The 25184-nt window shown below is 42.9% G+C and overlaps 1 protein-coding gene across 23 annotated transcripts in view; it reads right to left on the reverse strand.

The window, feature by feature from the left end:
• BRSK1 (BR serine/threonine kinase 1) overlaps positions 1 to 25184 on the reverse strand; it is a 299198-nt gene that overhangs the window by 120013 nt on the left and 154001 nt on the right. The gene's annotated exons all lie outside the window — the stretch shown is intronic.

A 25184-nucleotide genomic window follows, 5' to 3' on the forward strand; every position in this document is an offset into this window, starting at 1 on the left:
AGGCTTCCTTCCCTTCGGACTGCCTGATGCTACTCGTGGATCCAGGACCTCAGAGGTGTTGTGGGACTGTGAAAAGCTACTGAGGGTTTACATGAATGAGTGAGTCTAATTTTCAAATTTAGGCCAGAAGCAGCTCGCCCAGCCTGTTTTTTTCTTCTTCATACTGATTATTCAACCGAAAGGGTTTCCAGATGACCTGCGGGGATTGCCTTCATGGGTGAGTGTGCACTTTACCAGAAGCCCTGTTTGGCAAAAATTACTTGATTATAAGCATTTTGATTCTGTTGCCCTTGCTGCACACCTCTTTTCGTGGCTTCTGGCCATCTCCAAGTCTTGTGCAAACTTCCCTTTTCACAACGCACCAAGGACCCAGCAGACACACCAACTATGTAGTGAAACAATCACTTTGTGTTCTAGCCACTGCCAAATAGCTTACTGCACAGCTTAGATGAGCCTACACACAGTGTTCTCCCACTACAGAAAATCAGGGTGTCTTTCTAGAAATGCCCTTATTCTACTTGAAATGCCACCTGGCTTCTGCAGGAATGATCCTAAACCAGCAGAGCAAATCGAGCAAGGGGTTAAAACAGGATTTATATTTTGTTTTTACCCAGGGCTGGAGAATTCCCTTCTTATCCTCCCCTTATGACACCTTTTAAAATAGAGTTGCTTTTTCCAGCCCCAAGCCCACCTAAAGCCAAGGGGTCAAGCTGTGTTTCTCAACTCCTTTGTTCAGCAGAGCAGTACGGGGGCGGGAGATAAGTCTTTGCCGAACCCACTGGCACAGGCGGATGATGAAGACATCAGCCCTGCTCAGAGCCACTGCTTCCTGTGCCCTCAGCTCTCCCGAGACACCCCCCTAGGCCGAGCAGCCTGCCTCTCCCAAGGGTGTCCCCACCAGTGCCCCGCAGCAGGGTTCATGCTCTGCTCCCCGCTTCCCGCCTGGCTGCTCATTAATCACTCGGGATGTGGCTGCTGCCACCACCGCCACAGACACCTGAAGACTGAGGATGCTGTCTCCTCCTTGCTACGCAAGGCTTTTCTCCCTTCCTTGACTGCTTTTAAAGGGAAACATCCTTTTTTGTGTGTGCTGCAGCACAGGAATACTGGTTCTGACCTTAAAAAAATGTGACAGAGTTGCACTGCCGTACTCACAGAGGCTGCATCTGGCTCTGTTATGATGATGTTCTGGCAGAGTCAGGGCATTACAATGTGTGTATGAGAGTAACTAGCAATGCAAAAGCCCACCATAATCTTTGCAGATTTGGACCAAAGACTGTGTCAGTTTCCCAGCCAGGTACAGCATAGACACATGGAAGTGCCAGACTTCTAGGAGAAGCACAACAGCTACTCTCTTTCAGTTCCTGGTATACAAAACTATGGGAAGCAAAACAGAAGTCAGAGCACTTGTGAGGTTGTCTCTTTATCTCTTCTCCCTCTAACACAATTGAGAGACTGAGAAAGCTGGCTGCGCCATTCAAGCCACCAACAAACATAGCTGCTTGGCAAAATGCAATGTATGACACCAGAAGAAAAGTCCTCTTTCAGTAATGGCTTTTCCAAAGCCAAGCATCTCTGAAATGTAACGCATGTCCCAATTTTGCAGCTAATCAACAGAAAAATGAGGGAGCTCCATGTGACCTGACATGTGGGTACAAAGCAGATGCAGTGATGTCAGAGCTCCCAACCCTGTGCAACACTGACTGGACATAAACATCGACAACAAACCCTTCAGTGTCACAGATGACCCTTACAATGTGGTGATTTTGTCCAGCAGGACAAACAGTAATAAGCAGGAATTCAGAGAGGTGCTGCAAATCCTCCATCAAGAATTTCCTTAAGGAGAAGGCGTTCCCCTCTGGCAGCTCTCCTGTGGGTGGCAGCAGCAGGTAATGCCCACACTTTCCAAAAAGTTCAGTAATTTTGTGTTATCCATTTTAAACACTCAGGAGACAGATTTTTAGCTGCTCACTACCCACAGGTGAGATTTCAAGAAGAATCCTCTCTCCAACTAGGTGCCATATAAAACTCAGATTTTCAAGACACTCAGAAGCCATTGGATGTTACTGTTGACTTGGTCTAACAAAAATCTGGCCTAATTATGGAAGCTGAGCTCCTGTGGAAAATCTAGGCCTAAGCCCTAAACTTTGGAGGTGCTGAGAGGATGTTGCCAGTCCCACAATAGCTGGGAGCAATCTGTCACATTACAGCAGATGTGTTCTACATATCCTCAAAGAAGAACACCCAAATGTTGGACACATCTGCAACGTCTGGCATAAATATGCATATCAAATAGAGATAATATTAAAAAGAAATAAAAGGTGCAAACCTATGCAGTTAAATGCATAGTTCCAAATTTGAATCTGAATGAGATCTGCATCCAAACCCATTTTTGGCATGTCTCTAAAAAAATGATAACTTCTAAGATAAAAAAGATTCATGGGCAGAGTTTCAGTTGGATCGATGACCTGAAACGATTTTCAAAGCAAGCCATAAACTTGTACAAGGGTCTCATAATTTGATCTGGAGTCACTGGGTCTGGCAACCCCCCCACAACAAGTACAGCACCAACTCCATGTTGCCCAAGGGGGCACTCGGAAGGGCATGAGGTCAAGACACTGACTTGGGACCCAGAAGGTCTAGCTTTGCTTTCTAACTTCTTAAACAGCTTTCTTATTTTTCCTGGATGGGTCAATCTATCTGAGCCTTAGTTGAGTATTTAGAAAATAAAGAAAATGAGATATTTGACTTTTCTCACATTTTTCTGCCCTCTTACCGGCATTGCCTGTTTAGACTGTAAATGCTTCAGGTCAGAGATGGTCTGTCACTGTTTTCAAATGCACATATAATGCTAGCACATTGATATTAGTATAGAACATGGGAAGACACACCCTTTGCCGAACACAGATGGAAAATGACATGTCAAACACCAATTGTCACCACAGCCTCAACTTGCAGCCTTCAGAGAATGAAGTAGTGTAGGGTGAAGTCCGCAGCATGTCAGATGAACCCAAAGCATGCTGCCACAACTGAGCACTGACTGCAGTTGGCTCCGGTGAGCTCCTTTTCTGCCCTGGCTCCAAACTCATGCCATGAGAGCAGCAAGGAATTGGCACTCAGCACCTGGCCTCATACGTCAGAAAAATGCAGAGACACCACACACCGCTCCCAGTGCCTCATCATCTGGGAGGGAGGGCAGACGGCATCACAGGTAGATGGGTGACAACAAAGCAAGCTGCATGCTGAAAAGCCAGGAATCTTTGTCATGACAACAGAGAGAGCTGTTAAAGTCTACACAGTGTGCAGGGAGTGCAAAGTGAGGCAGTGCTTCGGGTCTCCTGCTATCAGCAGGGAGGTTCTGGCAGAGCTGCAGCAGCAAGTGATGGTTTATTTTTAACAACAGCTTCTAAAGCCAAGGCTAGTGATTTTGTTTGTTTGTCACTTTTTATTTCATCCAATGCTCTAGATGGATACTAGCTCCTTTTGCAAGGCTTTATTTATTTATTTATTATTGTTTCTCCTTGAAGCAGGGACTGCAAATGCTGCGATAAGAAGACTGAAAGGTTCACTTAGTTTCAGCTGCAGTTTCCCTAAGTGCTTCTGTGTCCCCTGCTGAACTGCTGTTTTGTAACACTGGAGGTGGAGCACGCTTTGGGGATATTCCACTGCTTTCCTGCCTCCATCACAAACGCATGCCACCCCACCAGGAAGCATCTTCCTCTCCCCTCCCTTCTCCCTTCCTGCAAACAGACAGCAATCATCAAGAAAGGAAGGCATACTATCACCTTCTTCTGGCCTTTCTGCTCCGATCAATATATAGCACCTGCACCACTAACTAAGCAGCTCTGTGCTCTGCTCCTGCCCCACGTCCTCCAGGAGACACGAACACAGCTTGCGGCAGACTAACAAGCTGCATAGCTAACGCCAAAACTCCCAGAATTCAATGCTTCAGACTAACATGGGGCAGCAGAGGGTCTGGAGCTGCAGCTCAGTGGTCTGCAGAGAAAGCTCTGCTAGTTTGTGCCCCTTCATAATGGGCAGTGAGCACACAGGGCGAGCGCAGCACGATAGGAGAAAAGAGGCTGTGCAGGGAATGATACAACACAAGTGCTGGGCTTTGCAGTCCATAATTGGGGTGAGTCAGACTCTGAAGTGCTATGCTGCTATCTTGGTTCTAGCAGATGCTAGTTCAGCTGGTCAGGTGAAGTGTGCTTTCAGGAGGCTGATAGGAGTAAGCATATAGAGGCTCTGGGACTTCTCCAGGGTTTGTAGTCACTCTGCCAATCACAGAGAGAAGAAACACCTATGTAATGCAAATCCATGGGGACTGGGAAGGCAGCCTCCTTTAGGGCTCGCTGTGGTGGGGTAACTCCAGATGGAGCTGCATGGCAGACCAGTGGGACAGCTTCTGCTGAGACACTTCTGGAGTCAGCTGCATCCCTGTGGTCCCACAGCCCCAGTTTCAACCAGGGACCTTTCATCAGCTTCAGAAAATTGAATGTGGAAACTTTTAAAATACTGATTTCAAAATAGGCAGTAAAACATTGGGACAGAATGACAACAGTCCCTTACCCTGCTTCTTAAATACCCAGAAGGATTTGAGGGTTTTCTTTAGAGGATAAAGTGCCCAGTCTAAAGGCTACGGTAGCTAACCCAAGGGGCTGGAACTGACTTCTCTGCACTGAAGAGCTCCTTCAGCGAGGAGCCAGGCAGTTGTCTGGTCATCGGTGCAGAAGGCAGAACGGACACCGCTCCTCCCACCCATCGCTGTGCAGGTCCTGCAGTGTTGGCAGGAACAACAGCTTGTGTTTGTCAGAGAACTAAGCAGCTGTGACTCCGGCACTGCACTAAGAGCAGGCACAGGCAGAGGCAAGGTGCTGTTTTTAGAGCTATTTTACTCAGACTGGAACCTAGCCTCAGCCCCTCGGGAGCCAACCCTTTTTGGGAGGTGGCACAGCAGTGGTGGTGCGATTCTCAGCTGAGACATCAGAGTCGAGCTACTTTCTGAACCACTCTTTGTTGCCATCTCTTTGCACGCCAGCAGCCTCCACTCCCTCCTCCCCTTCCCAAAACTAAAGCTCCATGATGTAAAAACATTCCTTTGGGGCTGGAGGTAGAAAAACTAGGACACCACAGTACAGAAAACGCTCAGCACTGCATGAAATATTCACTATCAACTGAAGCAGGTTTACCCGGAGGAGAGTATGATGAAGGAAACGGGGAATCAATTTCACTGTCCTATGGTTTGTTATTCTGACTTCTTCTCTTCTCCAAATAAGCTAAGCTTTTTTGGAAGCTTCTGTCTGACCCAATTCTCATTCCCTTGCTTTTCAGTCCCTCTAACCCTCCTGTTTTATGAGCAAATCAACATGCATCCTTAAAACATGATCCTAAAGACTGCTATTCCCCAGAACAAAGCTAATAACATAATGACGCATCAGAGAGAGAAGAGAGCATGTGCAGCCGGAGCGATCCACCATTTGAGCATCAGAGGGGTGAGGAAGCACCAAGTGGTGCCCACCAGTCCCTTTCAAAGCTTTTCTGTTCCCTTAGAAGAAACAGAAAGAACAAGCAGGATCAGACTGGAGTGTTCCAGCAGCACCATGGGAAAAGACCAGGAGAGGTGAAGTGATCGACAACAAGAATTAGAGCTGTGGCTTTCCATGGGTATCCCAGGATGGGAGATGGAGGCAAAGCCCAAGTGCCCAGGCCACACTACATGGGAGGACCATGCATTTGTCTGCTTGGAATACAGCCCCTCTGCAAACCACCTCCCCCGGTTTTTCAGCACTCAGTGCATTCAGACAACACATATGGGAAATCACACGTTTAATTTTTTTTTTTCACTGAGCTCTCACAGAGAATGGGGCTCATACAAAAAGCCAAGCTCCCAAACTGACAGAATTAAAAAAAGCCATGACTGAAAGCTAATCTGCAATGAATACATTTTCCGCTCAACCAAACCCCAAATGTGTTTTATCAAACAAAGGAGCTCTTTAAATGATCACCTGCTCCAAAGGGCATTTTCCTAATGACAAAGAGCACGCATGCCAGATGTACCTTCCACTACGAGTGACAGAGAGCCAGACCATCTTACCAGAACAACTGCAGAGAAGCTATGCTTGTCTCACTCCAAGCTGGAGCTGTTCTGCTACATCCTGGATGGGCCATCACATCACATCCCTCTGAGACTTACTGCCCTCAAGGGTCCTACGCAGGCCCACCAGGCCTATGGAGAGCAGGAACATGCATGACCTGGATGCCAACAGCTAGTCCCAAATTTACCAGTGCCACACAAAAAGCAAGATTCCTTCATTCACTTTAGTCTGGGCTTATCTGATCTGATTAAGACAGTGCTGATGAAAACTGATTTTTAAAAAGTTTATCAATTATCATTTTCTTATTCGTATTTTTTAAGACCCCAATTAACATCATGTTTTTGTGCTTACATGCATCACAACAAAGGCAAGATGTTTCTAGCCTTACCATGGCTGTGAAAGGAGTGGCCCAGGAACCCTGGGGCAGTCTAGCTAGTCCAGGTTTCCCAACAGCTGCTGGTAGTCACTGCTTATGGAAGCACACCAACACACAGAACAAGGAGCGATTCTTTCCCAGAGCATTGGTCCCCCAGCTTCGGGCAGTCAGCAAGGACTACCTGACCTGGAGCACCTGTCTAAATGGCCCTCTCTATCTCTTGACTTCCACATGCTTCAGGCTCCCACTACTTCGCACAATTCCATGATGTGTGTTTTATTCAGTTTAAGCCTCCCACCTCAATCATCTAGCTGATTTCCCTCCCATTCTGGTGGGTCATTCCCAAATGAAAACCTACGCTCTTGTGATTATCAGCAGTATGCCAGGACTAGGACTCCAATTCATAAAAGTATTTGGGAAATCAGATGGGGATTACCTACTTGGATCCATTTTTACCTCTTCCCCAGAAGTTCGCTCACTTCAGCAATTCCTTACTTGCTAAAACCAGCAGTATTTTCTGTTCTGTTGAGTAATTAGTATATGATTATATATGACTGTGTGTCCATAAAGACAGGGAAATCTTATTCTAACCACTGATGGGAAGTTCCTAAATGATAATGATAGTTCTCTTCACTCATGCTTTTCCAGAGAAGTAACTGTTGGAAAGAAAAGTAGATTCTGTAATCAAAAGCAGATTATAATGGAGTGAGCGGATGGATAACAACAGGTAAATGCTCTCCCTAGCTGAGCTGAAGGGAGACGAATTGTGGGAAAAAGTCCCAGATGAGCATCTATTTACACCAGTGAACTATGTTGGGATTTACTTACCTACCATGCTCTGAAATAGATATCTAGTTCTTTTTACTACCTGCTGCTAATATTTGCTTTTAGAAATTATACTTGACTTCATGATCTAGTCACTTGCTCTTTTATTTTAATTAAAGCATATTGAAAAGAGCTTTTATACAGGTGTGCCCTCTGAACAAGGTCACTTCCATGCTACGCCCTGGGAGGACTGATGTGGGAGGTGCTGTGGATGACCCCATCAATGAGGACCACCAGCTGAACAGTACCACTGCGCTTGAGAATTTGCACATTTCCACTGCACAGGCAGTCACTCTCCAGACTAGCTGCCTCACCAGGGGACTGTGTATTCGCTCTCCATGCTAAGTCAGGAATATGGAGAAGTCACATGGCTACTGTTCCATTACAGCATCTGCTGGACAGAAACAAGCAGAGCCTCACTACCTGCACGAACAAATCCTCAGCTTGGTTCTGGCGGCTTCTGCAAGACAAATCAAGAGTGCTCCTAGGGCTCTGCAAACTGCTTAAAGAGACACTGCCTAATTCCTATATACTCTGCAGGTCTTATTAAAATCCTCCAGGAGAGAGTCACAAGTACAATTAGAGCTGGTTCCAGTAGCACACAGCTGCATTCTGTGATAAGCAGGGGATTGAGAGCATGGCAACATAATTTGACTCAGCCAAAACGGCTATCACAGGCACTGATCATCACTGCCATCTCTTCTACTCATACACTGTCACTGTACTGGCAGCAGCAAACTTCATAGGGAATAAGCACACCTGGGACAGGGCAGAATTTGGCAGGCACCTGAAACTCAGCAGATGTCAGATGTTCTATATAGCATGAATTTTCCCTGGAAAGTCAGTCTGTTTGGATAAACATTCACTGACACAAATGGGGACACCAGTACTCCACCTGCTAGTTGCACCATTTGGGAAGATCTGGCCACAAATTTTTGATTATTTTTGAGGAATCTTCTCTGAGGGAGGATCTATACCTTTTTGTCTCCAAGCAGGAATCACCACTGCATGATCCCCCATGGACAGCCCTAGATTATGTTCCATCATTAACTGCAGACACAGGGGCCAAGCTGAGCTGCCTGCCTTAAATTTAAGGCATTTTTCTGGGTAAGGAAAAACACATCATATGTGAATAATGGCAATCTATTGTTGACCAGTACCTCCCACATGAAAAAAAGGAATGGTAGGGCTGTCATCATCTAGTATTATTTTAAGTGCCATCTGAAAAGGATCTGAAGTGAAAAACCATTGCATTTGTTTGTCATTTCCCTTTGGGTTAGCCAGTTATTTGTGCTTCCCTACAAACAGGGAACAATAATACTGATTTTGTAGGAATGCAATTCATTCCTACAGTTTCATTTATGAATTCTTCATGGGATTCCGGTGGAGATCCATTCATGATGTTTTGCAAAGTACTGTGAAACTGTAGTAACACGTAGTGTTCCTGTAACATGATACTGGAAGAAGGGCATTACACCACAAGCAGTATCTGCTTCCTTCTCTGCTTCTTCCATGTACCTTCAAGTGAGCTACCTGATGTCATGTTCACTTGATCTATCCTTTCCTTGACTATTGGTATTGTTAATTTTTGGAGTAAGGATTGCTTGTTCCTATCTATTTGTACAATACCACGTTCATGATTCAGTCAAATCCAAGAAAAATAGCACAAATAATAATTTCAAAGAATATCATGTTCCCTGTATCATACTCTTTATATATTCTAGACAAAAATAATAATAATAATAATAAATGACTGGATTAGTAAGTGTCTGTCAGAAATACAGAAGGCCAGCCCCCGTGAAGCTGCCCAAGGAGAGCTCTGGAGATAAATAGCTCAGCTATTTCTATCTGGCACACATTGTTCTATGGCATTATTAATGCCTGCTGCAAACTTGGCTTCCAGTGGGTGCCTTCTCTGGGATCAGTGGGTGTTCACAAAGCTTTTCCTTTGCAGAAGGTGTTAACAGCACTGCTTACAAGCAATATCCCCAGTGTCTGTATTGTCGTGGGGATTTCTGCAGATGGCTCACAGTGATGACTTACTAATTTATTATTGCTCTCTGCTCTTCTTCCTTCCCTTCCCTTCCCTCTATGCAAGCTCTCTCTAGCATTGTCCCTCCTTTATCTGTAGCAGGCAACCTGCAAGAAGCATTGGCAAATGGGGGGAAGCTGGCTTGAAGGAGATGGGTAGAAGCACCTCAGACAGGTACATGGCTCAGGGGTGAGTGACTGCACAGCCGTAAGTCACATGTGTCAGCCTTGGGTTAGATAAACTGGCAACCAGCCACCAAGATAAAGTACCTCCTTTTGAATTCAGCAATGTCAATTGTCACGATGTTAAAAAGAGATGGAAGGAGGGAGAGAGAGAATGGCACAAGCTGGTGAACATATACAAGGGAACCAAACCAGGCGGACAGAAAAAGACATCAAGGACAACATACACTAAACACACTCTGCCACTGCAAGATCAGTCCTGCCGACCTTGGCCAATGATTAATGTTACCTTAGAGCACATACAGGTCCGCTCTTAATATGACTCCCTTTGGACTGCAAGTGGAAAAAAAAATGCCATTCAGGCTCTTTGGGAGAATTTGTGAGGAGTGAAATGTATCCTTATTGCCATGTAAATCATTTTGTTTCTGGCTGTACTTAAGGGCTGAATTTCATAGTGTGCAACTTTGTTTCATGGGACCAGGTATCATAGCTCTGTACAGCAAAAAACAATGTAGCTCTGAGTCAGTCTGCTGCTTGAAGAGGAGGACAGTGCAGACAGGAGCTCATCAAACACACAGTATCTTTCTACAGTTGGTACTCTTCCTGACCTGTTAGGATACATCCAGCGAACTATTTGCAAGGTACAATGAACCCATCTTGTAATTTACCAGGGAAATTTGAATGGTGAGAGTTGTGGGGTGGTTCAGAATGTCAAGAAAAGAAGCCTGCAGGAGGGAGTGATGCAGCAACCTGGAGCGACAGGACCATGTGCCTGATCCGTAGTCCGACACAAAGCCACAAGAGAAGCTCTCTAACAGCAACCTACAGGTCTCTGGACAACGTCATGTGTAGCTCTAGCTAACTCACAAGTCAACGAGATGTGTCAGAATATTTCAAAACTAACAGCAGTCACAGGGTCTAAAACATCCTCTTTTTATGTGCTTTTCTTACTGAGATTCTTTTACATTCCTGCATTTGTAGTATCTACTTCCTTCCCCTTCTCTCCTTATTTACTTTGCATTTACAAGGAAATCACAGAGAATTCAAGTCTGTTGAGTTCTGCCCAATATATTTTTAATCCATTTCATAGCTTTACCAACATTTCAGCAAAATCAGGGATGCCTCGAAGGGGGAAACTTTAAGGAATACCCCATGTGAGTACAGCAGTCAGCCACTAACCCTGGTCACAGCTGTCCACTGACTCCCATATAAACGTGGCATGTGCATGGCCTGAGATAAAACCTAAGCACGTTTTTCCCTAAGGAGCACTGCCATCAATTTCTGTCACCATTCTGTACGTGCACCTGGGCACCAGCTATTTACACCAGTTGGCACGTCCAGTCATCCAAATACTTCACATAATTCATAAGCCTGGAGCAGTAAACACCCACCTTCCTGCCATTTATATCTTTCCCCAGGAGAGCTCTGCTCAGACACAGCACCGAGGTTTCTGCTTTTTACCCAATTTTCCAGCTGGGTTAACTGAGGCATGCTGAGGTCAAGTGACTTGCCCAAGGCCACTCAGTCAGCTGCTTAGCCAGCACCAGCAATCTTAGGGACATTTGCTCCAGCCACTGGACTATAAGGTCTCCCTCTGCATTGTTAGATGGCATGCACAACACCTACAGGCCAGAGGAATCTTTGACTTCCAGCTGTAAGATGCTTGGGAAGGGCAGGAAGCTAGCAGGAGGTAGCATGGTGGGGATGGAGCAGTAATGAGGGCAGGCACAGGTGTGGGAATTCTCATTTAGGAGACAAACAGCTGCTCTTAGTGACAGATGGTGCCTATAATCGATTATTTTTAATAAGAGTGACTTATAAGTATGCATCAGGGTGCCTTGGACAGACAGAACCAAGTAACTTGCTGAAGATGTGCCTCCCTCAGCTCCTGAAAGCAGTGAGTATCAATAAGAAATCAGGTTTAGACTATGCTGGGAACTCTTCAGATGGCTGACCTCAGCTCACAAGAAAAGCAGCTCCAGAAGAGAGAGAGATGGAAGCTGCATCATGCTACAGCTATAGGTTTCATTAATCATAGGGATGTGGAAAGAGAGAATTTCAGATTGTGCTCAGAGACTTTTCCTGCCTTTTGGGAGAAGCCCAACTAAATACCTTTCTCCACTTATTTAAAATACATGAAGCAAAACATTTCAAATAAATGCTAGGAAGGGTTACGACACAAATCAAAGCCAAACCTGTTCTGCACTGCTTGCACTTACTCTCCTTGAGCCCCACAACAGATGTTTATGGGAAATAGCTTACTCTCTTCTAAGGATCAATAACTTTGTGGCACAAAATCAGGTGTACATCTAAGGATGTAACTACAGCTGCAGAACTAGCCCTTACCTTCTGGTTGTCACCTTCTGGTGTGCTTTCTGTGCTCCCAGGTACACAACATAGTTGCAGTCATACAGCTGCACTTATTATGAACTGGGAATGTGACCAGATCAGGTTTTGGAATTAATCATAACAAGCCTCTCCTTTGTAATCACAGTGCTTATGCTCCTGTATCTTTCACTTTGCCTTTGATTTCTCACAGAGACTGGATTTTTCCAAAGGTGGTTTCTTTGCCCTCTAGAATTGAAAAGACAAAACACATTCCCCTCACATCTACATGTCTAGTCTCTTCTCTACATGAGAAAGCAAATTTTTAAAAGAAATCGGTGTTCTCAAATTGTTCTGTGCAGGAGTGGACTAAAGATATTATTTATTTATTTATTAATCCAGCATAACTTTGAGAGGGTATTAAATTCAATGACAAAAACAAATCCTTGGTTCACACTGAGATGTTAAATGTGGAGCAAGTTCTGAGGCAAGAGAAGCTCATGTTTTAGCAGCTACTCCAGTCAGCTTATTTATCTGGACAAATTCTATGAGGAATCTCCCAACATTTCCAGTAATCTGCCAAAGAAATACTATACTTGCCAACCACTGTCCAACAAGAAGACTAGCATGTCTGCCCATACAAATCACCACTGCTCAATTAAAATCTAGACCTGAGAGCCAAGGCTGCAGACAGGTTTCCTTTCTGACTTTCAGAAAGTCACCTTGCTTCTCACTGCTTGTCTTCACCTGTAAAATGGGGATCATTAACAATGCTAAAGATAGTAAGATCCTCTATGAAATATTCCCCTGAACAAAAGCAGACACTACTGAGGGATTAACAAGGTTAGGCAGCTACTGCCTCTTTCTTTAGCTGGTCTGTTGTGCTCATATATCCACTTTTTTTTTTCTCACAGCAAAATCAACATAAATGATCCCTGTGCCTGCACCTCAGAAACTCCTGTGCACAGCTCAGCATGTTAATTTAAACCACAAAACAGGTAAGCTGATGCATCTGATGCACGTTCTGTTCTGCCATCTCTGCAATGAGAAAATAATAAGCATTAAGAGAATATAAACACCTTAAGCCACTGCAGCTATTTGCTTACTAATGCAGGCCTGAACACCTAGTCCTGGCTGGTGGGGACTGTGAAGACTGCACTCTGACTGTCTCATAAATTCGATTACTGGAAAAATATCTGGAGAGTATTTCTGTTCTTCCATGCTTGGCCTCTTTGTCTTGAGCAGAATATCATTAAAAACATAAGTTGATTTAGCACATTATGAACCCATAGGAAAAGAAGAAATGCTGAGAAATAGAAGTTTCTCATAGGTAGAAGTTTCTCAATAGAAGTAGCATCACGATTAGGAAACTGGAAGCAGAAACCAGACCTAAATCTATCATCAAATTCATCTGAAATGAGTACCATTACCAACTCTGCTGAGGAATACACTTTGGGGAACCTTGCATTTAGCTCAGCAGGAAAGACAAGAAAGATTAAAAAGGCGTTTCCCATTTCATAGTTCTATCATGAGCACAACTTTAAGTCAGAAGTATATCTACCCTACCTAATTGCTACAGAGGGCATATTACAACAAAAGTAATGTATTGATTTGTATCTTACTGACTGCCAAAAAAAAGGAAGAGATTTGTTGTACAGAAACCTCTAAAACCAGGCAAGTACATCACTGAAAAAAAGATGGAAACCAGAAAGGAAAACATCAGCGAGAAGCAGCAAAACTGCACTTACTCTGCTGCGTAACATGAAGCTGGCTGCTAGCTGGAAGGATCCTCCAGTGCACATGCATATGCACATTCAAACTGTGCATGGTAACCTGCAGCGTACACCCAGCTGCAGTGATTCACAGGCTAGCACATTACATTTGTGCTGACAGAGGCAGAAGAACTGGAAATGATGCCAGCCAGTATAGGGCAAAGAGCAGACAAAGTCTCCTAAAGTGCTTCAGATTGGAAATCGCATCCGTTTCTGCTTTATGAACAACTGTCTCTCTTCTATTAGGATAACTTTCCATTTCTATCATGGTTTTCTTGATGTAACCACAATTCTTTATGAACAACACAGGCATTTTCCCCCAGTGGTCTTAGCTCACCCTTGGTGTCTAGAGGCAAAATATCTCCTGCCTCTAAGTTATAAAGTTAAGTATAAGCTAAGCATCACTAAATGGAGTAGTACATTCTGCACAAACAGAAGCAAAAGGCTTTAGGAATATGTCCCATCTCAAGCAAAAGGTCGAATGCTTTCACATGAGATTTTCACTTGAGCTGAAAGTACAGTATTCTCAGAAAAGCAAACTTCAGTTCTAAGGATCCTTGAAATCAAGACAGGTAAATTTTCACTGCATTACAGTAATCCATACAGTGAGGCAAAGGCTACAAAGAACATAAGTCAGAAGCTTGGAGTGCCTCTATTCAACCAACTGCTAGCTTTTAATCCACATATTTAAGTACTCAGCAATCAGGTGTGTTGGTATCTCAGATTAGTCAGTGTCAAACATTTGAGGGTAAATGACCTATTTAAGACAACGCTATACTCCTATATTGGGGTGGAGTATAGTGTGATCAATCCCCATACTAGACCAAAATGTAAGACAGCTTCTGTAGAGATGACAGGTTTTCAAGGCTGAACTTGATGAGAAGGGTGTATTTTCATCTGAAGTTGTTTCCCCCTTTCTATGTTGAGGCAACAGCAAGACAAAAAACAGCCAACCACATGGTCATTTCTTCTGGCTGAGCATGTACATATGGACGTAGAAAAAGAGAGAGCACAGGACACTGTAGACAGACTCCCTACTGTCACTATCTCGCTTTTACTCCCAGCTTTTGTGGTGTAGAGCTGGCCATGATGCTAAGGGTCTGTGTCATGCTGCACACACGGTTAAAGAGTTGTTGTGGTGCTTTCACATCTTCTATAATGTCCACCTGCATACAAATATGGCAAAATGTTGCTGGTATTTATCCCAGGCTTTGACCTGGCTCCTGCTTTGACCCAGCTCCTGCTCTGCAGTTCATGGTCATCAAGTCAAAACCAAAGACACCAGTAATTTACTACAGAAGAAGATGACTATTGTAAAGTTTCTTTTGAAACCAATTGGAACTGAAGTTACTGGCTAATTATTTTGTTCCTGTCCATGTCAATGGCATTAACTTTCTGCACAAGAGTAGGAACAGATTTTTAAAATGCTGAAAACAATTACTAGAATAAATTTCCAAAGCTCCAAACTGCAGTGAAACACAAGTGCTAAAAGAAGCATTTGGTACTAACTAGTCCAACTTGATTAAAACTTCAGAAGCAAAGGGACTACAAACAATTCTTTTATGGGAGCATTCTTTTCAACACAGAGTAAGTAAGAAATAAATGACAACGAACTATCAACATCGTGTGTTCATTCAGCATAACTAGAATGAAATAGATTGAAAGAAATTAAAAATAAATTTCAAGACTATAAATTAAAAGATGCCACAGAAGGTATGTAAATTGAATGCTACAAGGTCTTGTTTTTTGTTTACGAAGAATGTGTTTTCAGTTTGATGGAGAGGCATCATTACAGAGGGAATTTGAGGCATTTTAAACAGCAGAAGCACTCATTAAGAATTCATTTTTAACAGGAAGACTGAAAAAAAATTAAAATTAATGAGCAGGATGAAGGGGGGGGACTTTGAAGATGACAGCTTCATGCTAAAAAAAGGCACACTTGATATTAATCACAAGCAGTTCACATACATGCATTACCCCTAACTCCACTATCAGACTCTCCAGGACTAATTCACAGCTGCTTCATGTTCACTTTGTGGCAGGCTCCCCGGCAAAGCAGGCAAAGCATTGTGTGGCCCTTCAGCCACTGTGGCAATAAGAAGGAGGAATAAATCCCTGGGCAAAGGACACTGCCCAAGGATGCTTTAAACCCAAGAGCTTCAGTATTCCTGCAGTGGTAGCTAAATGAAAACTTCAGAAGGAGCTACAACTACAGTCTATACCAAAAGCTCAAACTGACTCCAGTAGATTCTGAGCAGGAAGAACACAAGGACTTTTCCTGAACTCCTATCAGGTTTCTTCTGTAAATGAATGAAATTCAGCTGTCACGATTTGTAATTTGCACGTACAAGCTTCTAAGCCTCTTTAAAAATCTGACTGGTTTAGGAAATCAAAATTGGGACATTAGAGAGATTTTCTCCAACATCCTTTCCTATCCCTTAGCCTTAAAAGGAAGAAAAACACTTTAGTTAAATACACCAGTACACACACACTCGGACAAGACTGCTACAGCGCTTCACAACAACACACATGCTGAAAATTCAGTGTTGTGCAATCACCAATTCACTCTTCAGTACCATAATATGGTAAAAGAAAGTTCTGATGATTCCTCTTGTAAAAAATTTCGTTTGTTTCTTTTAAGTGCAGATACTCAGGAGAAAGGGTTTTGTGGGTGACTCTGCTTCAGGCTTGCTATGAAAAGTGGTAATGACAAAAAGGGAGTATGGCAAAGACTTCACTCTCTCTGGAAGTGTTAGTTTAGGTTAAAAAAGAAAAAAGAAGAAATTGAAGATAGGTCTGGAAAAGAAGAGACTTAATTCAGGCCGAATTGCCACTGGTAGTGGTACCGTGGGGGGCATCCTAGGCAGTGTGTGACAAAGAGGAGCAAAAGCATCAGTGCAGAAATTACTGGAGTGGAGCAGGAATTGCATGAAGGAATCTGAGGGAATGAGCATTTGATGTGTATCTCGTTTCACAAAGAGAACACGTCAAAAGATCATTTCATGCTAGGCATCTTCCTTACTAATATGTGTTGTTTCAGGGTGATACCTCTCCATGCTTGGCTATTCCCATTGTCCTCTATAAGTTGCTTTTATTTCTTTCTACCTATGGGGAGCACCATGTAGAAGAGGTGCCCTGCACACCAGACCAATACAACTCTACTGAGAGACAGAGGTCTGTCTGAAAATGATGTCCAGACCTGGTCCAAAGCCCACTGAAATCAGTGGAAAGACTTCCTGGCAATTCAGTCAGTTGGGGATCAGGCCTACGTAAAGCCTGACTTTATTCAAAGAACTAGGAAGTGTTCATGCCAGAGAGAGATGGCCCAGCCAGCTCCCTACGAGCTGCTTAACAAGCCCCAGCTGCACTGGTACAGCTGTAATGTTTGTTCCCATCTGGGCACCTTCAGAGTGAACTGGGATGGTCTCCACACGACCCTGCATTGCACTGTGTAGGCATACACTGAAAGCTCAGGTGATTTTGCTTTGAAATAATAGCAGCAACAACAGAACAGATCATTTACAATTATATGATTATCTCTTATTAATATTTGTCCCTTTAAGGTTTGGCATATTGAACAACCATGTATGAAAATGGGTTGAAAAGATTGCATGAAAATTCTCCTTTAGGACTCAGCTGACCCAAATACACAGTTCTCCTGCTCTGAATTCCTCTATAGAGCAGAGGGAGACAAACTGCTCTGTTTTTCTCACTCTCTCTCTTGCCTTCTTTTTTTTTTTTTTTTCTTCCATAATGCTGCATTGCAGGACCAAATTTTCTGATTATCATGTAGTATCTTATTTTGATTCTCCTCTCCCCAAATTAAATGCTTCCAGTACTCGTAGGACAACCAGGACAAATCTGCCTCCTATTAGGAAGGGGCAGATGATATCTTTGTAAGAGGTAGGGTAAAAAGCACATGTAGGTCAGAAAAGTGACTGCATGTCAGGGTGCTACCAACATGACTGTATCAGACAGCGGCATGACAACATGTAACTAAAAAAAGCCCTGACCACAGAAACCCTTACTATAGATGCAGTGACAGCATGAAAACACAATTTTCACTGCTTTAACTTGCCTTGTGTAGGCTGAAGGTAACCACTAAGGCTGTATTCCCAACAGCAGTGCTATGCTGGCATTGCATAAGTATTTCAGCAGTACAGCAGGCACAGCTTTTAAAAAAAACCCTCCTCTTGCTCTCTACTGCGTATCTGTAGACAATTCTGCAGAACTAAATGACACGGACAAAATTTGAACACGTTTATCATCTCTGCAGAATAAGCACAGCCATGACAGAGTGAGTTATATCTTCTTCAGCTCCTCTATCATCAACAACTATATCAATAACCAACTAAACTTCACTTATAGTATATCCACATATCTTCACTGAGTGAGCTCCTGAAACTAGCAATAGAAAATCCTTTTTTTTTCCACTTGCAAGTTGAGACATCTTTGATCTACAAGCCACAGAGAGAAAACAGAAAGGGAAACTTAAAATGCCATTGGTTTTATAGTCACATTTAGAAGCAGAGTCATACTGCAAAACTGGCTCTTTGTGCTCCTCAGGAAACCTGCACGAGCATTTAACAACTGCAAGAACATTCAAGGTCAAAGGCTGGCTCTTTGAGGAGATGAGTTGCCTTCTAGCTTTAGTGCTAAAGTCTGCAAAGTAGAGACTGTATTGCAGATGAGATGACTAGGAGATTCCCTAAATCAAACAGCAAGATCTGTGAACCACATATATAAGTAAGAGCTGTGTCTGAATTTCACACGCAAAAAAAAATTGCTTGTGAAAGCTGATTATTGCCTTGATTTGCTGGATCAGTGTATGCCAGCTGCAGGCCTGCTCCTATCATTCAGCAAAGCACACCCTAGCTTTCAAGATCCCCAAAGGAATCGAGGTAGAGGAAAACATGCAACCCCACAACAGCATAGAAGACAGCACTAGTTACAGTTTACTTCCACCAATCTGACCCTTTGCCTGCTGCCTCACTGCAAGAGTTTTACCAAACTGCTGGAAGAGAATGAGGAGAACAGTCCCAAACACTGCAGATGCTGCACACGTATCAACATGATCTTGACTGAAACTCCTGAAGTCTATCCCAGTGTGCCTCAGGATCAGTGAAAAGGCAGAAGATTTTTGGGAGGTCAGAACTTTGTTTGCTCCAACACGCTGGGCCAATGCACCACAGTGGTGTATGATACCGTTCCTCCTGCAGCAGTAATGAAACCTCAGAAGAGCACTGTTTGAATTGAGGGCTGCATAGTCTTCTGCAAAATTGGCAGTCTTAGCTGAGACTGTCACATGTAGCTGAAGAGGGAAAAAATGCTTCTGGTAGACCAGCTAGTTGCTCACAGTATTTCTGACAATGCCGTGACATAGAAAACTGCTCGGAAAGTCTGATATGCTACTTGCACAAAAGAAGAGTAAGGCTAGCAGGAAAGGATGAAACTGTCTGTCAGTAAGTACATCATTTGTTCAGCTTACAGTGGAAGGAGAAAGAAATGGAAAACCATGGAAATTAGCTGTGGATGTTCTATCAGAAAACAACCAGAGCCCAGAGTGAGACCAGGAGCAGATTTTTCCTGTTTCTCGTGGAGAAGTGAGTACCGTAGCTTCACGTTTTGGGGAGTAACCAATAGTTTATAATGCTGCAGCCCAGGAGTGATACATGCAAACAGAAAACTGTCAAACTGTCCACTAGCTGATTCATCAACATACAGAATAACAGAAATGCAACACGCTTGAAAATTCTTAGCATCAGTTTGATGGCAGAGAGGGGAAATGCAAAAGGATGGGAAGAATAGGGCATGCACAGCATGCAGTTCAGAGGTTAAACTGCTCTGGCAAGAAGAAAGTTTAGCCTTTGTCTATGATAAAGTGATTCACTATGATTCTGCAAAGCCAGGCAGGTATCAAGAACTGGTTAATTGAGGGCAAGAGAGAGTGAGAGTAAAAAGTGAAAACAGAGCAGTCAAGGGGATCAAAACAACTGTCATGAAGTCTGTTTTCCCTTAGGGTTTCTGGTTATCATTTGGAGACAAATATACTTTTCAACTAACCTATTCTGCAGAGCTAATTCCCTGGAAGTGCTCCTACCACTGCTGCCTAATGCGCTCAGGAGTTGGTGGGTCTGTACCTGTGTAGTGTCCATTCAGATTTTGCACTATGGCACATCCACTTTTATGCCCAATAAAAAAATGAAATAATACAGCTGTGATGAAAGCACTGTATGCATATCTTCACTTATCCCTCACAGCAGATGGCCAGCAGACATCTCAGTGCAAGTGCCAGATGTAACAGCGTGTACGTGTGTAACAACGTGTGAACCAGCAAAGAAGAATTAAAGGCAAGTTCTTACACAAAGACAGAAAATCCTGCTTTCTTAGGTTTTGCAGCTGTGCAAATTCAAGGAAAACAGCCCCTTGGATAAAATAGCATTATCTTCCAAGGTTTGCTTTCCACGGGTTTGCCACACTCTCTCCCCAGGAGCAAAATCTTTATAGATAGCAATATGTACAACATATTGGCTGTGTTGTGCACTGCAGTGCATTTTTGGAGTCGGAGCACTGTCCCTGTTGCCTGTATCCTGTATTTACTGAGACACGGCTTCAAAGTTTACATATGAATTTACAAACAACTGATTAAAACTTATTCCTGTTCTATTCCGGTTTTCCGATCTATCTATTTCTGTGATTGCACTTCACCAGTAAATCCTTCGGGTGAATTCAAGCCTATGGAAAGAGACTAACTTCACCAACCCATGCAGCCTATGCCCTTTGGTGCTTTGGGTGCAACGTCAAGATCCCACAGAAATCTCCGTGTTTCTTCTTGCATCACTGTGGCACACACAGAAGAGGAGGTGCCCAGAAGCAAAGAACATTTAGCATAATGAGTCGGATGGGTGGTCAGCAGTTTAAACCAGCCACTTGATGTTACTGTAATGAGGTCTCAGTTTAACAGTCGTTCTGCATGCACAGAAAATCCCTCCATCCCAAGGAAATCAGTTAAGAATAAAATGAACAAAAATCAAATCATCTGTTTGAGAAGAAAGATGTTATGGCTTGGAAAATGCACATAATGGATGGTGAAAAAATGCCCATGGATGAATAAAAATTATTTCTCATAGCAATAAGATCAAAGAGCTTCCAAACTTTATCTCAGGGACAGCACTGTGTGAATAAAACTCAAATTAAGACCTGCAAATACCTGCAAGTTCAGCTGAATCCAAGAGAAGAATCACAGAATCTTTTGAGTAGGGATTTTTAAAGGTCATCTACTCCAACCAGGGACACCTACACTAAATCAGGTGCTCAGAGCCCTGTCCAGCCTGACCTTGAATGTCTCCATAGACAGGGCATCCAGCCCTTCACTGCGCAACCTGTGCCAGTGTCTCACTGCCCTTATTGTAAAAAACTTCTTCCTTATATCCAGTCTAAATCTCCTCTCCCTTAGTTTGAAACCACTTCCTCTTATCCTATCACAACAGACTCCTCTAAAGAGTTTGTCACCATCTTTCCTATAGATCCCCTTTGGGTACTGAAAAACTGCTTTCAGGTCTCCCTGGAGCCTTCTCTTTTCCAGGCTGCACAGCCCCAGCTCTCTCCGCCTGTCCTCAAATCCTTTTAGGAAAACTCAGAGCTGAGGTCAGTACGTTTTATACATGTTTTAAGCACAGAGGTTTTACTTGAAAAAGAATGAAAGTAATTTCCATTATGGTTAGCAGAATTACATCACATGCCACTTCTTCAAATGCAATAAACACCCGTTCTATACCACCTTTTGAAACAGTTAGAAAATAACAATCCAGCATCCATAACCTTCTGTTGCATATAGGATCAGCAACCTTTCAACTAGTACATCATTAGCTTCCCAAGTCTGCATTTCAAGACTAACTTGTTAAAGCATTCTCAAGAACATGCCTTGTCCATAAAACCCTGAAATATATTCTTAAATTCAATAGGATTCAAATGCAGGCTTTAAGTTTACGATACCTAAACATCTGTATACGCACATCAAATTTACCAAGACTTGACCTTTTTGCCAAGCTCTGAATTCTCCGTTTCTGCTCAGGTCTCTCATTTCTCCAGTAACACTTAGTGCTGTGAGTCGAGCTATTCAAGGTCTTTATCATAAGAACAGTGCTTTAACTACTGATATATACTTGGTAAAATACTGTAACTTCTAAAATTCATATCTACACATGCAAATAAAAGCAGATGATTATTCTGACAGGCTACTAATAATGTTTTTGTTAGGTCAGGTTGCATTAAACTCTGCATTCAGTAATACAGGAGTTCACAGAATTGGTATGAAGCCACTAGCCATGACAGCAATATTTGTGGCATCTTAAGGTTAAGAATGCACACAAAATAGAGTCCAACTTTGTTCAAGTTTTATAAGCTTTTGAAATAAAGGGACCAGGGCAAATGTACAGCTCTTAAGGTATGTGGGGATATTAGAAGACCTCAGCTAAATGCTGAACTGGGGTATAAGGACACAGTTACCAGAGCTGCCAGAGGGCTGATAACCACAGCAGCTATGAAGGACAACAGCAATAGGGTATTCTGTAGAGAGTCACACACAAAATGCTGAATAAAAGCAAGAGAATAAAATGAGATTTGCAATGGTAAATGGACAATTACAGCAATGGGGAGGAAGAAATGGAGGACAACATGAATAGTACTGCTGGTCAAAAGATGTGTAAAAATAAGGGGAGAGAAACCAAGCATCTCTAGCCAGATCTGCACCTGCAAAACAAGTGGAAGAGAAACAGAGACTAATGAAAAGGACAGCTGGAGAGATGATATCAGAGTCTGGAGGTCAAGCCTCTGTGAGAACCAGCCATTTGAGAGAGTGAGAAATGAGAGATTCAGAAATAGCTAAAACCTCTTTAAAAGAGCTGTGAAGGTATGTCAACATATTCATTATCTCATCTATAGCCTGCTACTAGCTTTTCCTCTGTTTACAGAACTTTATATTTAAAATTTGATTCGTATCTACCAATTAAACTACCAAATTCAGTAATCACTTCTTTTAGTCCAGCCCAGTGTATCTGTGACCTCATCTCCAGTGTTCTCTCCTATGGGCCACTGAGATCTCCTCTCAAGGCTCCAGGAAGGCTGTAGGAAAAAGTTCTTCCTTTTACTGTTAATGTGTTTGCTCTCTTGTTGCAAATGAGATGCAATGATTACATCAGTTCCTTTAGGCTGCTTAAGCCTCAGGTCACCCTCTACACAGCAGCCTTTGAACCAGTGTCTTCAACCCTCTCTGGGTTGCTTTAATGCTTACTTTTACCTGCTGAAACCCCCATTCTTTGTATACTGCTCTGCTGATTCTCAGTTTTATTCATCAACTTCATTTTGGTGATCTTTTTCAAATTTTCCTGATGTGGTTCTTATAGTCATTGATTGATTGTTTCTACCATGAGACTGAAGTATTCAATACCATCTCTTCTGTTCTCCGAAGTATTTTTATTACAGCTGTCACAGACTGTTACACAGTCTGGTTGTGACTCTTGATCAACTTCTTTATCTCATCTACAGTGGAGTACAAGTTAGACACTAGGGAAAAAATAAAATCACTGGGAGTGTAATGTACTACTGGTACGGGCTACCCAGAAGGGATGAGGAATCCCTTCCTTCGGGTTTCCAAATCCAGACAAAGCCATGGCTGGCATACAGCAGTCATTATTTGAGTGAGAGCATGGATTACATATACCCTCACTGGTCCCTTCCAACCTTTATTTTTATGATTCCATGCATGTCTCCAGTATTTTACTCTTTATTCTGCTTAGGAATTGTAACAGTCTGGTTATCCTTGATTTCTCCTTCCTTAACATCCCATCTCTTACTCAAGCAGCATATAGTCAGCTTCAGATGCCTCATCTCCTGTAGTGGAGATATTCTGATATCACAGAGCAATCAAATCTGCCATTTGCATTATTCTGCTGCCCAGAAGGGGTTTGGTAATCTTAGGTATCTGTACACAACTACTCCTTCCTATAATCTGCACTTCTTTATCCAAGTTCTTCCATGGGTACTAAACTTACAACTTAGCCCCCTCTAGTAAGAAGAGAAAATATGGCCCCAGATAGCCAGGAAGAAAACTGTGTGCCACTCTCTTCTGTGTCCATCAATCCTACTTATTTGTTCGTAAGTAAATGTTATTGTGGATTTGATAATTAAGAGATTGATTTAAGAGGTGCAAATGAGCATACAATAAACATATAACAAATAGAGGGCAATATGGACCCTCATACTGTATCTTTCCTTTCTGCTTTGAAAGTACTGCTTGAATAATGAGAAACAAACAAGAGGTTAACAAAGGACAGATGGGATTTAGGAAGGAAACTCAGGGACAGCTGAGGGAGCAGGAGTAAAGAGAGAAAACTCATCAAAGAAAAGAGATAAGAACATTAGACTGAGGGGATTTATTTCAGTGTATTAGGAAGGAAATATAAGAAGAAAAAAAACCTCTAAAAAAAAACTTTTGCACAACATACTTCACAGCTAGGGGAAATTACTCTGCTTCCATTGAGAGCAAGCACCTTCTGTTGGACCATGTCCACACGCATGAATGTAGACACACATGCTATCCCTCTTCACGGAGCAACAGCCACTTCCAGTAAGCTACAGGGATCCTGATGGATAGCATGATAGAACATCCAGCACATCAGGAGACATGTTAATTGCTCCAAAAGTAATGTCTCCTACTTGTTTCCATGGAAACGATAGCAGGCATAAAGAGCACAATAACACTATTCAATAGAGCAGATTTTCAGCTCCAAAACACTATTTTTCAGCATAGTCACCACCACTAGCTATGCATTTTCACCAGCAATGAACAAGAGCCTGCATGCCATGCTTGTAAAAATCTGCACAAGCAGAGCTGACCCACTGTTTGTTTCACAGCCGCTATGACTGCCTTGGTGTTAGGAAAATGTTGCCCATGCAGTCCATCTTTCATTGACTCAGACAGATGGAAGTCAGAAGGCACCAAATCTGGACTACACAGTGGGTGTGGTAGGACAGTCCAGCCAAGACTGACAGTGTGCTCAGTGGTGTTTAAACTGGTACAGGGCCTGGTATTATCATGTTGCAAAAGAAAGGTTGTCTTCTTCTCTGGCCTGGAAGTTTGAGTCTTCAATTTAGTCAGCATCATTATGTAGTTGTCAAGATGATAGTTTGTTTGGGTTCCAGGAAATGCAGAAGGATAACCCCTTCCCTGTCCCAGAAGACACTGCATATCACTTAATCCACTGAGGACTGCAATTGTATGTTTTATTTGATGGTGAATTCATATATCAGCACTCCATGGACTGCCATTTTTACTCTGGCTCATAGTGGTGACATCACATCTTGTCTTCAGTAATGATGCAACCAAGGAAACTATCACCTTCAGACTCTTATTGGATCAATATGTCCTGAATACTTACATGTATTGTTCTTTCTGTTTCTGTGTGAGCATTTGTGACACCCACCTGGCACACCCTTTCTGATAATCTAATGTTGCCACCGTTGTTTCCAACACATCGAAGCTGATATTCAGGTCCATACACAGCTCTCTGCCTG

Source organism: Gallus gallus, chromosome 5 (assembly GCF_016699485.2).
Source record: "Gallus gallus isolate bGalGal1 chromosome 5, bGalGal1.mat.broiler.GRCg7b, whole genome shotgun sequence".
In the NCBI taxonomy this organism is placed as follows: domain Eukaryota; kingdom Metazoa; phylum Chordata; class Aves; order Galliformes; family Phasianidae; genus Gallus; species Gallus gallus.